At 38.5% G+C, this 11,954-nt stretch overlaps 1 protein-coding gene across 1 annotated transcript in view; it reads left to right on the top strand.

Moving 5' to 3' along the window:
• HOPX (HOP homeobox) overlaps positions 1 to 11,954 on the top strand; it is a 384,876-nt gene that overhangs the window by 174,243 nt on the left and 198,679 nt on the right. The gene's annotated exons all lie outside the window — the stretch shown is intronic.

Here is an 11,954-nt window from a genome sequence, read left to right as displayed (position 1 = left end):
GGAGCCCCCGGCAGCCGCCTTCCCCTTTTCCCGGGATCTAGGACGCCTCTCTGGGGCTCCGGGTCGGAGGGCCAGGGGGGAAGGGGCCCGAGCACATGGTTGCACCTGGGGGGGGTCTACACTTAAACCGCCCTCGTTTTCACTTCCTGGGGGTTCAAAAAAGACTACATGCATACTTGGGGTCACCAAAGTGGGGGCCCCTCCCTGATTTGGGGGCGCAACAACGCGGACTTGGGCCGGATCTCTGCTCGCTTACGCGTGCATGCACCCGGGAGAGCTCTCCATCTTTGGCAGCACCGCTTCCTCCTTTGTAAAGGCAGGCCGGGCTGGGAAGAGAAGGCAAGCGCGGCTCGGGACAGCTCCCCGCTGACCGCGCCGCCCCTTACCGAGCGGCCGGCGGCCACGCGAGCCAGGCCGGCCGGGCACCTGGGGCAGGAGCTGCCGCCCCCCCTCGGCTCCCCGGACACGTGTGGAGTCCGGCGAGGGTCGTGCTCGCGGCTCAGGGGAGTCCCGTGCCGGGGTCCGGGAGAAGGCAGTCCTGAGAGGCCGGGGCGTCAGTCTGCGCCGGAGCCCGACAGGGAGCCGCGCACCGAGGCAGAGCGCGTCTGCAGCCCCTGACTGCATCTGCCATTGGTCCGAGCGGCACCGGCCGGCCAAGGGGGCAAGGACAGGCCCCCGAGGGACCAAGTCAGGGCCCGAAAAGGACCCGGGGCCGTCACCTCAGACGCCGGGGCGCTGGAAGAAGAGGGGGCGGGGAAGGGATTCCCTGAAACCAAAAACAGGCTGAGTGGGTACTCTCGGGTCACATGGGGGGGGGGGGGGGAAGGAGTTCTCTGAAACCATAAACACAGCCTGAGTGGGTAATTCCGGGTCACACGTGGGGGAAAGGGTTCCCTGAAACCAAAAACAGCCTGAGTGGGTAATTCCGGGTCACACGTGGGGGAAAGGGTTCCCTGAAGCCAAAAACAGCCTGAGTGGGTACTCCCGGTCACACGTGGGGGAAAGGGTTCCCTGAAACCAAAAACAGCCTGAGTGGGTAATTCCGGGTCACATGGCGGGGAAGGAGTTCTCTGAAACCAAAAACAGCCTGAGTGGGTACTCCCGGTCACACGTGGGGGAAAGGGTTCCTGAAACCAAAAACAGCCTGAGTGGGTAATTCCGGGTCACATGGCGGGGAAGGAGTTCTCTGAAACCAAAAACAGCCTGAGTGGGTAGTCCCCGTCACACATGGGGGAAGAGCCAGAATTCCACGGCAGGCCTTCCCGAGTTTGGAACCCAACTCTGCCTTTGGGAAGAAACGGGTTAGGAACAGGGATAAGTTGGGAAGGAAAATACTGGATTCTGCTTGAATTGATGAGTCAGTCTAAAACACTAAGCCACAGGGGTCCCTGCCCTCAGCTTTCTATCTAACGGAGGAGACTGCGTGCACATAAATATACCACACTAGCCCAGTCCTGGCTCTATAGGAAATAACTGACAAACGCGAAGTAATTAACCAGGGAGCGGGAAGGCTTCCTGGAGAGAGCAGGATTCCTTGGGACTAAAAGGAAGCCAGGGAGGTCGGCCGCGCGGCAGGGGAGGCTCAAGACGAGGGATAAGGAGAGGAGTCCAGAAACAGGGTGTCTTGTTCATAGAACAAGTAGGCGGAGAGGTTGCCGCATGGGACAGGATGAATCTAACAGCAAGGGGGGAAGAGGGGGAAGGCCTGGAAAGGTGGGAGATGGCCGGGTCACCAAGGACTTGGAAGTCCACGGGGTACTTTGTGTTGGCTCTGGAGGGGTAGGAAGCCACTGGGGCTTATCGAATTGGTGAGGTGCCTGTGCTTAGAAAAATCACTTTAGTGGCTGAAAGAAGGGACTTGACACAGGCGGAAGTACCAGTGGGCTAGGAAGGGATAAGGGGACAAAAAGGCGATAATAACATATTGTTGTGTGTATACACATGTGTACATACACATCTAGTGCATTCATATATGTACATGGACATATCCTCAGGCACATGCATACCCGTATAAACTGTTTCCTTCCTCATCCCAGTATTGCTCAAAGTACTCCTTTCAATCTGTTATTAGATTGCAACCAAACTTCCAAATTGCTGGAAACATTGACAGCCAGGGAACTGTTTTATCCCAGTGTCTTAACTTCTCCCTCAATTACTACCACCAGCCCAACCCGGAAGGTTACACCAGAGGGTCCCCCTTTTTCCTATAACTCATTCACTGATGGAGGAGGCAATGTGAAATGGTGGAAATGACACCAGACTTGGGATCCAGAAACTTGAATTTATTTAATATTCTTAATAAATTCAATTCTTACCAATTCAAACTTTCTAAATGTTTACTCACTGACTTAAATTTGCACATGGATGCTAAACTCAAATGGAATTCAAAATTTTTCTTCCAAAACCACCCCTGCTCCTGGCCTTTTTCTGCCAAAAGGCAAGTTGGTAACATGCAAAAATGCAATGTCAGAGGAGAAATTGTTTCATTTTTTGTATTTATGTCGCTAATACCTGGCACATATTAAATGTTTGTTGATTGATAAATAGGCATTTCAAACTTAACATGTCCTAAGCAGAGCTAAAATCCCATCTTAAACATTTACTAGCTTGTGACTCTAGCAAGTCACTTTATATGTCTGTTCCTTCTCTAGATGGCCTTACAGCCCTGCATGTATGGTCCTAAAATTCTATGATCTTTCTCTAACAAATGCACCACATTCCCTGTCTCTCTTAAGGGAAATCATCCTGCCATGCGCCCAATCTTACAGCTTCAGTCCTCCACTTTCATTCTTTACTTTAGCATTCCAAATCAATCTTCAAGTCTTTTCTTAATTACCTTCTTTTTATTTACATGACCAGCCTTAATTACCTCAAATTTGTACTTTCACAGTGGCCTCCTAATTGACCTTTTTGCCTCGGATGTCTCCCCTGTCAATCCATCCATCCGCCAATAGAGCTGACAAAGTGATATACCTAAAAGTCTGGCTCCTGCTCATGGGGCACCCTATTTCCTCTTAAAATACAATCCTCAGTTTGTCACTTAATGCCTTTCTCAATATGCCTCCAAACCTATTCTTCAAGACCACTTTTATCTTCTTCCCTCTCATTCACTCTTCACTCCAACTGGACTCTTAGTTGCTATTCCTGTATTTGAGATATGATCTCCTATTTTTGTGCTCCTGCTCAGGCTCCATCCTCAAATCTGCTACTTGGAACTGACTTAAAAGGAATGACAAAAAGAAAAGCCTTAATAAAGGTCTAAGGCTCGAAGTATTCCAAGTTTGTTTCTTTTATGAAAACTGCCCTTTTATAAAGAAAAACCTGGGAAGACTCATATGAATGGATTAAGGCTTAAGTGAGCAGAACTAAAATCATTTATACAATGACAATATCATAAAGACAAACTGTGAAAGACTTAACTCATGCAAATATTTAACAGAACATCGACAACCACTGATAGGAATCTGTGACACTTTATTAAAGACCTTTCTAAATTGATCTCAAATCCTAAATGACCACTCTTTGGGAATGGCCATTGACCCAGATTTTAATCTAAGTAATTATAATCTAATTGTAATTCATCTCATAAGAATAACATGAAAATATTGTTCAGTACTTTGCTAAAAAAAAAAAAAAATCCACCACCATCATCCCCATCCAACGATGTAAAGTATCTTAACTTTTTTTTTTTTTTTAAATTATGGTCTCCTGTGGCAATCTAGTATAAACTATGAACTATGATTCAGAATACTTGTCACCTATGTTCATAATTAAAGAAAATGCTACATTTCACCTAAAGGTCAGTGAAAATAAAGATGTATTTTTTCCCCATCTGTGACCTTTAGAGAGGGGAAATTCTGAAAGCCTTAGATTAAGAACTTCTGATCTTGCAGTAACCCAGTCAAAAAAGGAAATTACATTAGTCCAACATTAGTCCAGCTCTGTTTTTGATGAAGCAGTGTTGGTTTTTGTTGTCATGGGTCTCTTTTCTAAATTTTCACTGTTATTCTTCATTTTGATCTGTCTCTTCCTGACTGGGTGGATTCTATCACACCAATATTGTCCATGGGAAGGATAAGAGAATGGTTTACCATTTTCTTCTTCAGAGGCAAACAGAAGTTAACTAACTAGGCCAGAGTCACCCAATTAGTATCTGAAACTTTGAACTTCCTGACTCCAGAGCCCTAGCTTGATCTCCTCTGCCACCAAGTTGCCTCTTTTCAAATTTTCTCTAGTAGGGAATACTATTATTTTTTAAAATATATGTGTATATGCCCACCATCATTGAAAAAGGGGAGGAGAGGGGGAAAAAATCTTGTAAAAATGAACGCTAAAAATTTTCTTGGCATGTAACTAGAAGAAAAAATAAAATACTATTCAAATTTTCTCTAGCCATCCCTTAAAATAAAATGGTCTAGAAAGACTCTAAATTTGGAATTATTTCCATGAAGACAAGTTCATTGACCCTAATTTGGAAACTTTATTGTTTACCTTTTTTTTTTTTTTCAAGTAACTCAAAACATAAACACCCCTTTAGTGGTAGGGCCTTCTCCCACTCTCTGAGATCTAACAGAGATCACTGCCAGTGATCATCAGCCAGGTGACCAACCAGTTCTTGAAGCACTTTGGGTTGTAATTCATCTGGGCCAGGTGACTCAACCAAGGTCAGTTAATTATTGCCTTTTTATCATCTTTCTTATCTTATTCAATACAAAGAAAAAATTTTAGTTAAAAATTTTCAATTCATGCACAGGTTTAACCTGCCTATGGAAGGAAGGTGGGGAAGGAAGGGAGATTATTTGGAACCCAAGGTTTTGCACAGGGGAATTTTGAAAACTATCTTTGCATGCACTGGAAAAATAAAAAACTATTTAGAATTTTTTTTCAATTAAATTTTTTTTCTTTCTTGCTGAGGCAATTGGGATTAAGTGACTTGCCCCCAAGGTCACACAATTAGAAAGTGTTAAGTGTCTGAGGGCAAATTTGAACTCAGATCCTTAGGACTTCAGGGTTGGTGCTCTATCCACTGCTGCCAGCTAGCTGTCCCTCAATTCATTTCTGAACAAAATGTCCTTGGAGTCATATAGGATCTGAATTCCAAACTTTTAAAAAGTTGCTAACTTCTCTCTGCCTCAGTTTCCACATCCATAAAATTAGGGAATTGGAGTTAAATGACTGCCCGCCTATCTCGAAATTTATGATCCTGTAATTTACACATTGTGCTAAATGGCTAGAACAATAAAAAGCCATGAATACTTCATATTCACTGAGATTGTTATTTTTTCTTATTCACCAAAATTCACTTAGCCTAAGATTTAAGGCTATTGTTGTAAAACCTAGCCATTACTAATTTCTTTCTTTGAATACAGATAACATAGCACCTCATGGTATGCAAAGCACCTGAACCACACCAATCCTGGCTTAAAAATGGATTTTCTTCCCATTAATGGAAGGTGAGAGGAACAGCTGAGGTAGTTCTGAAGTAGTTCAGTAACGTGGCTATTGTTACCCAGTTAATAAATGTTTGAGAAAAGATGGGAACTCATCACAAAGATCTGAGAAATGAGCAGTCCTGGTATCTGGTTGATGTGGACAATCTCTGAGTTGGTTTGCTTCATATTATCTTGAACACTGTTCCCTGTTCCAACAGGAACAGTGTTCCTGTTGTTTGGACCTTAATAAATAAATAAAGCACCCAGCTCTGTGCTAAGTCCTGGGTATACAAAAAGGTCTCAGCTCGTGGTACTCACATTCTGATGGGGGAAATAGCGCCTCCAAGTCACACACGAAAGTCCCATGTAGGGAAGAGTGTAGCAGAAAAGGAAATAGTGATGCATTTTCTTTCACGTCAATTCCACTGATAAAATTGTGAGTTTTTGATGTTGAACATTTAAGAGGGAACCAAGAATCCTAAATATTAAATATGTGTAGCTTTGCATAGAGTAAAGGAATACTTTTTGAAAAGTCCAACTACTAACTTACTAGGCCTGTGGAACACAGTTTTATGTCTTCAATGTAGTGATTTACAATTTCTCCAATAATTTACAAATTCTCAATTTCTCCAATAATTTACTAATTCTCCAATATTTTCTGAAAAGTTTCCTACCATAGTATGATTCTCCCCATGTCATCTTAATCCCACAAACCCACAACATTGCTGTTTGCCTATTTCAACACTGATATTCTTTGACTGTCACTATGACAAACACTTTACAAATATTATCTCATTGATCTTCACAATCACACTGGGAGGTAGATGATAATATTCCTCAGTTTGAGACTTGGCCAGGGTCACACAGCTAGTATCTGAGGCTCCATTTGAACTAAGGTCTTTTTGATTTCAGGTCTGCAACTTTGTCCACTGCACTATCTAGCTGCCTCTCGAGTAACTAGTATGTAATTAGCATTTTATTTCTGTAGACTGATCAATCATTACTTGTTGAACACCTATTATCTGTTTAGTATTTAGTGTAGTGGAATGGAAGAAATTAAAGTCTTCTTCATTTAACAAATTGTCCAAGGATATAAACAAGCATTTTTCCTAAGGAAGAAATCCAAGCTATCAACAAGCATGTGAAAAAATTTCAACAAATCACTTGAAGAGAAAAACAAATTAAGCCTTACACCCACCAAATTGGCAAAACTGACCAAAAAAAGGAGGAAAAGTATCAGTGCTGAAAGATGTGCAGGCAGGAAAACAAGCACATCAACTGCAGAGGGGTTATGAGCATTCCAGAGATCAATTTGGAATTATGCCCTCAGAGTTAGTAAATTTGCATATGCTTTGTTTCAGAAATCCTACCACCAGGCCTAGCCTCCAAAGAGAGAAAAGAATGAAAAGGATTCATATGTGGAAAGATTTATAGCAATTGGTTTTGTGGTGGTGCAGAATTTGAAACTAAAGGAATGGCAATAAATTGGGGAATGACTGAAAAAATGATGGGATGTGAATGTAATGACAGAGATTATTTCAGAGAAAGCTAAGAAGATTTATATTAACTAAAAAAAGTGAACTGGGAGAACAATTTATATACACGAACAGTAAAACAAGTTTGAAAGCATTAAATGACCATAATTCCCAAGGACTGATGATGAAACATCTCCTAACACAGAAGTGATAGCATGTGTTGTACAATGAGTCATGTATTAATTTTTTTTGACAGTCAGCATGGATTTGTTTTTATTAACTAAATAAAAAGTTTTTGTCACAAGGTTTTTTTTTCCCCCTCTCAGTAGTGGGAAGAAGGATAGGATAAAATGAAGAAAAATAGGTATTTGTTAGTTGAAGAATTTTTTTTCTTCTCTTTTTTTAAAAAAAGTACTCATTTTGTATTTTTATGATTACTTTTTTAAAATTTTAAGTTCCACATTTTTTTCTTTCCTCCAGAAGGCAAACGTAAAATCATATAAAAATCTCCATATTAGCTGCTGTTACAAATTTTTTTTTACTATGTAGTTTTTCTTCATCCTATTTTCTTTTCTTTCTCCTTTCTCTGTCTCTGTCTCTGTCTCTGTCTCTGTCTCTCTCTCTCTCTCTCTCTCTCTCTCTCTCTCACACACACACACACACACACACACACACACACACACACACACAGACACACACACACAATTCTTACCCTATCCTTCCTCAAAAGTCTGTTTTACTTCTAACTGCTACTTCCCTTCATCCTGGCTCCCTCTTATCATCCTACTTCCGCTTTCTTTTATCCCCTTCCCCTCTTGCTTTGTTCTTAGGTAAGATAGATTTCTACAGAATTTTCTTTTTAAAAGAAGTCAAGATACTCCTAATTTGTAAAATTTTCAGAACACTGGCTTTGGACTAAATGATATTTAAGCTCTATCCAACTCTAAAAAATTCTGTAACATGATCCCCGACCTCAGGGATATTGCAATCTATTTAAGATGAGAAAACTAACATTTCCAAATGATAAGAGATCCTTTTCATTATTTTCATGATTGAAAATGTAAGGAATGGCTAATATATCTTATTTCAGAATATGTCAGTGATTACACAAATGCAATAATGCTCAAATTCTGAATTAAAAAAAGGTCTGGTGAATGGTATCTCTCCACGAGACTACTTCTAGCAGTCAGGATGATATATATAAGTGGATTGGAGAAACTGGAGCATATGTGGACTTCCTGAGCCTTCAGAAAGGCTGAGTCAGCTTTAGCTGAATTTCTTCACTTCATTTATTTCTTCCATCAATCATGGTTTCCTAGGGGAGACCATGCTGCATGTGGTCCTAATAAACAGGAGTCAGTCCTTGGCCTCTGCATTTTTTCTTTCTTATTCTAAGTTAAGAAAGTGGAACCTCAATGACCTTGTGAATTTAAAAAAAATTATAAGGAGAGTCTGATTTTTCAGCATCAATGCCCTAAGGGGCAAAACTCAACTCTAACCTGTAACCTTCTGGATTCAGGCCAGCTAAGACAAGGACTCATTGCCAGTCATCCCTTATCTAGACATGCCATCCAAGGCCATTCTAATCATCCTAGTCGATATCTGGCCATTGGACCCAGATGGTTCCTGAGGAGAAAGTAAGACTGGGGACTTTGCACAGCCCTCCCTCACTTCCAGCTAATTCATTTGCAAGCCATGATATCAACTTCCAGACGTCATGGTCCTCTTGGAGAATAAAGGACAAAACAATATCCATAATTTCATTTCATGGTTATTTTGGTTTATTAGGGTTGTTACCTTAATTATAAAGTTTCCATGGTCCTGGATGATTTTAAAGTATTTCATACTACATGTGTTCCTGAAAAACAGAAGTAGACAACAAGTGGAAGAAATTATAAAAACAAACCAAAACCAGATTCCTTACTGAAGGTAAAGGTTGTATTTTGTTCTGTTTTTTGCTTTGTTTTGTTATACAGAACAAAGAAACAATGCACTTAAAATAACCTGTGAGGAAGGAATTTTGACATCTAAAATCTATAAGAAATTGGTGAAATTTTATATGACTAAGTTTTCCAATATCTATTGCAAGAGATAGATAATCAAAAATACTAATAAGCAATTATAGAAAGTAATAAAAAATCATTAATAAATAAATACCTGAAAATTGGTTCAATTCTTGAGAAATCAGAAAAATGTAAATTAAAACGTTGTGAAGATACTATTTCATACCCACTAAGTTAGCAAGGACTTTAAAACCATAAAATTCATGCTAGCTAGTGATTAAAAAAAAAAAAAAAAAAACCTCATTTTAAATCTTGATAAAGCTGTGATTTGTTTTGGTTCTTGTGGAAAGCAATATGGTGTCATGTAATAAGAGTTGCAAAACAGTTTTTACCCTTTAACCCAGTGACTATGCTGCTAGGGTTATTCTCTAATGATGTTACTGATTTTTAGAAAAGTCTCCATACAAACATATTCTCAGCAGTTTTATTTGCTATAATAAAAATTGAGAATAATTGATGTCTCCAATGACTGGGTGATGGCTAAACAAATATACCACTATGAATTTAAACCATTACTTGGCAAATTTAAATTAATGGAAGCAAAGGTAATTAAGCATAAAAAAAATCATTGTGCTTATACTAAATATTTACTGTGTGCAGAAAGAATTAACCATGGAATGTTATTCTCTATATGAAATGACAAAAGTGAAGAATGAAAAGAAATAATGGAAAAATCATTAAAGTGATTAAGGGAAGAAAACAGTCTTAACAAAATATACATACTAAAATTATTTAACAAACAATAAACCAGAAAATACACAGAAGAAAAGGAATTGAGAACAGGACACAAATAAAACAAGATTTTTTTTTAATTTCTATCTATTTTAATGCACTTTTAAAATACTAAACATATTTAACAAAATTCTTATTTGTGTAAATGGGAGATTTTGTTAAAAAATAATTATTTTCAGGAAGCTAGAACTTGGAAGACCCAAGTTCAAATGTGGCCTCAGATACATGGCACTCATTAGCTGTGCTTAACCAGGATTGTCTTGTCAAAAAGATTATGTATATATGTAATATAATAATAATAAAGGGAATGCAATTAAAAAAGAATAATTATTTAAAAGGGACACAGAGAAATAGGCAATTTTTAAGTGTTAGACATGGCTAATGTGGGAATATGTTTTGCATGACTTCACATATATATATATATGCACACACACACATATATATATATATATATATGCACACACACACACACACACACACACACACACATATATATATATATATATATATACTCAATATCATATTCAAGGGATAGGAGAGGGGAGAAAGAGAAAGAATTTGGAACTCAACATTTTAAAAAAAGAATGTTAAAATTTTATATGCAATTAAGAAATATTTCAAAAATAAATTTTATATATGTATATAAGATTTTGCTATGATTAGAAAAAGATATGAGATTCCCCCAACTCACCCTTACCTTAAGGTATATTACATATAGCATATGTTCAGCATTTTTTCAATGTATTGACCAATTGTGCCAATGTTTTCCCCTTTTCTTTTTTTGGTCTTAAAAAAATGTAATTTATTATTTGAGATTATGACCCCCCCCTCTTAGGGGTCAGGAGGAAGGATGTTATGGAAAACTATGATTTTATTAAGCAAAAAAGGCATGAATGAATTATTTTTTAAATAATAATTAAAATTAAAAGTGTTGGTATTAGGTTTTGTTTTTTATTTTCCCTACTGAGCTCTTTTGATGGGACTGCTCCCAGCAACTGAATGAAACTCAAGAGTGGGGAACTAGTGTGGGGGCTGAGAGAAAGGTAACTACCTCAAGTTCAAATTGTTTCCTGGATACATTTCTAAAATTATAGCTTATGAGCCCCCATCGGAGTGTTTACCTTTAATAGTTAACCAGTTGATGGAATTAGCACAAAACAAAGGCATTTACAGAGACTGTCATAAAAACAATTGCTAACAGAACATTCCCTCCCATGAACCTGGAGCTTATTTGCTTTCCAGAAACTACAAAAAGGACTAATGTGAAGAATGAGCACACACTTAGAGTACACTAGTACAGAGGCACAATCATAAAAGTTCCACAGCCATGATGTTTTTTTTTGCTTCTCATATATCTGAATCAGCTGTTTTGCTTCCAGGACTTGCCAATTAGACATTCCAACTAAATCTTCTCTAGGCATCTCAAAGATGATCAACACAGAACTCATTAACCTGACTCCTAAAGCCACTCCTTTTAGGAATTTCCTTCTTGGGGAAGATACTACTATCCCCACACCCACCCAGGTGTGAAACCTGAGTATCTTTGACTCTACATGATAATCAGCTTCCAGATCAGATCACTCTCTCCACAACATCTTCAAGTGAGTTCCTTTTTCTCTACTTATTTAACAATCAAGCTGGTTCAGATACTCATCACATCATTCATAGTCTATGAATAGTCTGATATATCTGAGGTTTTCTTTTTTGTTTCATTTCCTGCAAAAAAGTATCAACAGTGAATTTTCTCTTAAAATTCCAAAGTGTTTTGCAGAATGGTTGTACCAATCATTTCATAGCTCTTCCAACAGCATTATCAGAAAACTTGATTTCCCATACCCTTCAACAAGTTCTACTTTTTGAATTATCTTTTCTTCTTGAAGGAGGAAAATATCTCTCTCTAGAGTCTGACTTTAAAAACTCAATGTAAATACTGAATTCATTTCCATTTATTGTGATGTAAATACACAAGGACAAATAAAGAACTGATTTACTTTTTTTAATGTTTCTTTTTTATTTTTATTATTATTTTTTTATTATAGCTTTTTATTTACAAAACATATGCATGGGTAATTTTTCAACATTGATCCTTGCAAAATCGACTGCATTTACTTAAAATTAGCAGAGGTCCTTTTTACAAAGGATGGTGACCCAAATTATAATGACCTCAATGTCATAGGTCAAATTCACTGCCAACTATATTTTAGACATTGAATTCCAAGTTATTTATAAAGAATCAGCATTTCTCATGCATA

The sequence above is a fragment of the Sminthopsis crassicaudata genome, chromosome 6, assembly GCF_048593235.1.
Source record: "Sminthopsis crassicaudata isolate SCR6 chromosome 6, ASM4859323v1, whole genome shotgun sequence".
Taxonomy (NCBI): domain Eukaryota; kingdom Metazoa; phylum Chordata; class Mammalia; order Dasyuromorphia; family Dasyuridae; genus Sminthopsis; species Sminthopsis crassicaudata.
Note: the sequence above shows the minus strand (reverse complement) of the source record. Positions and strands in the feature narration are given on the sequence as shown.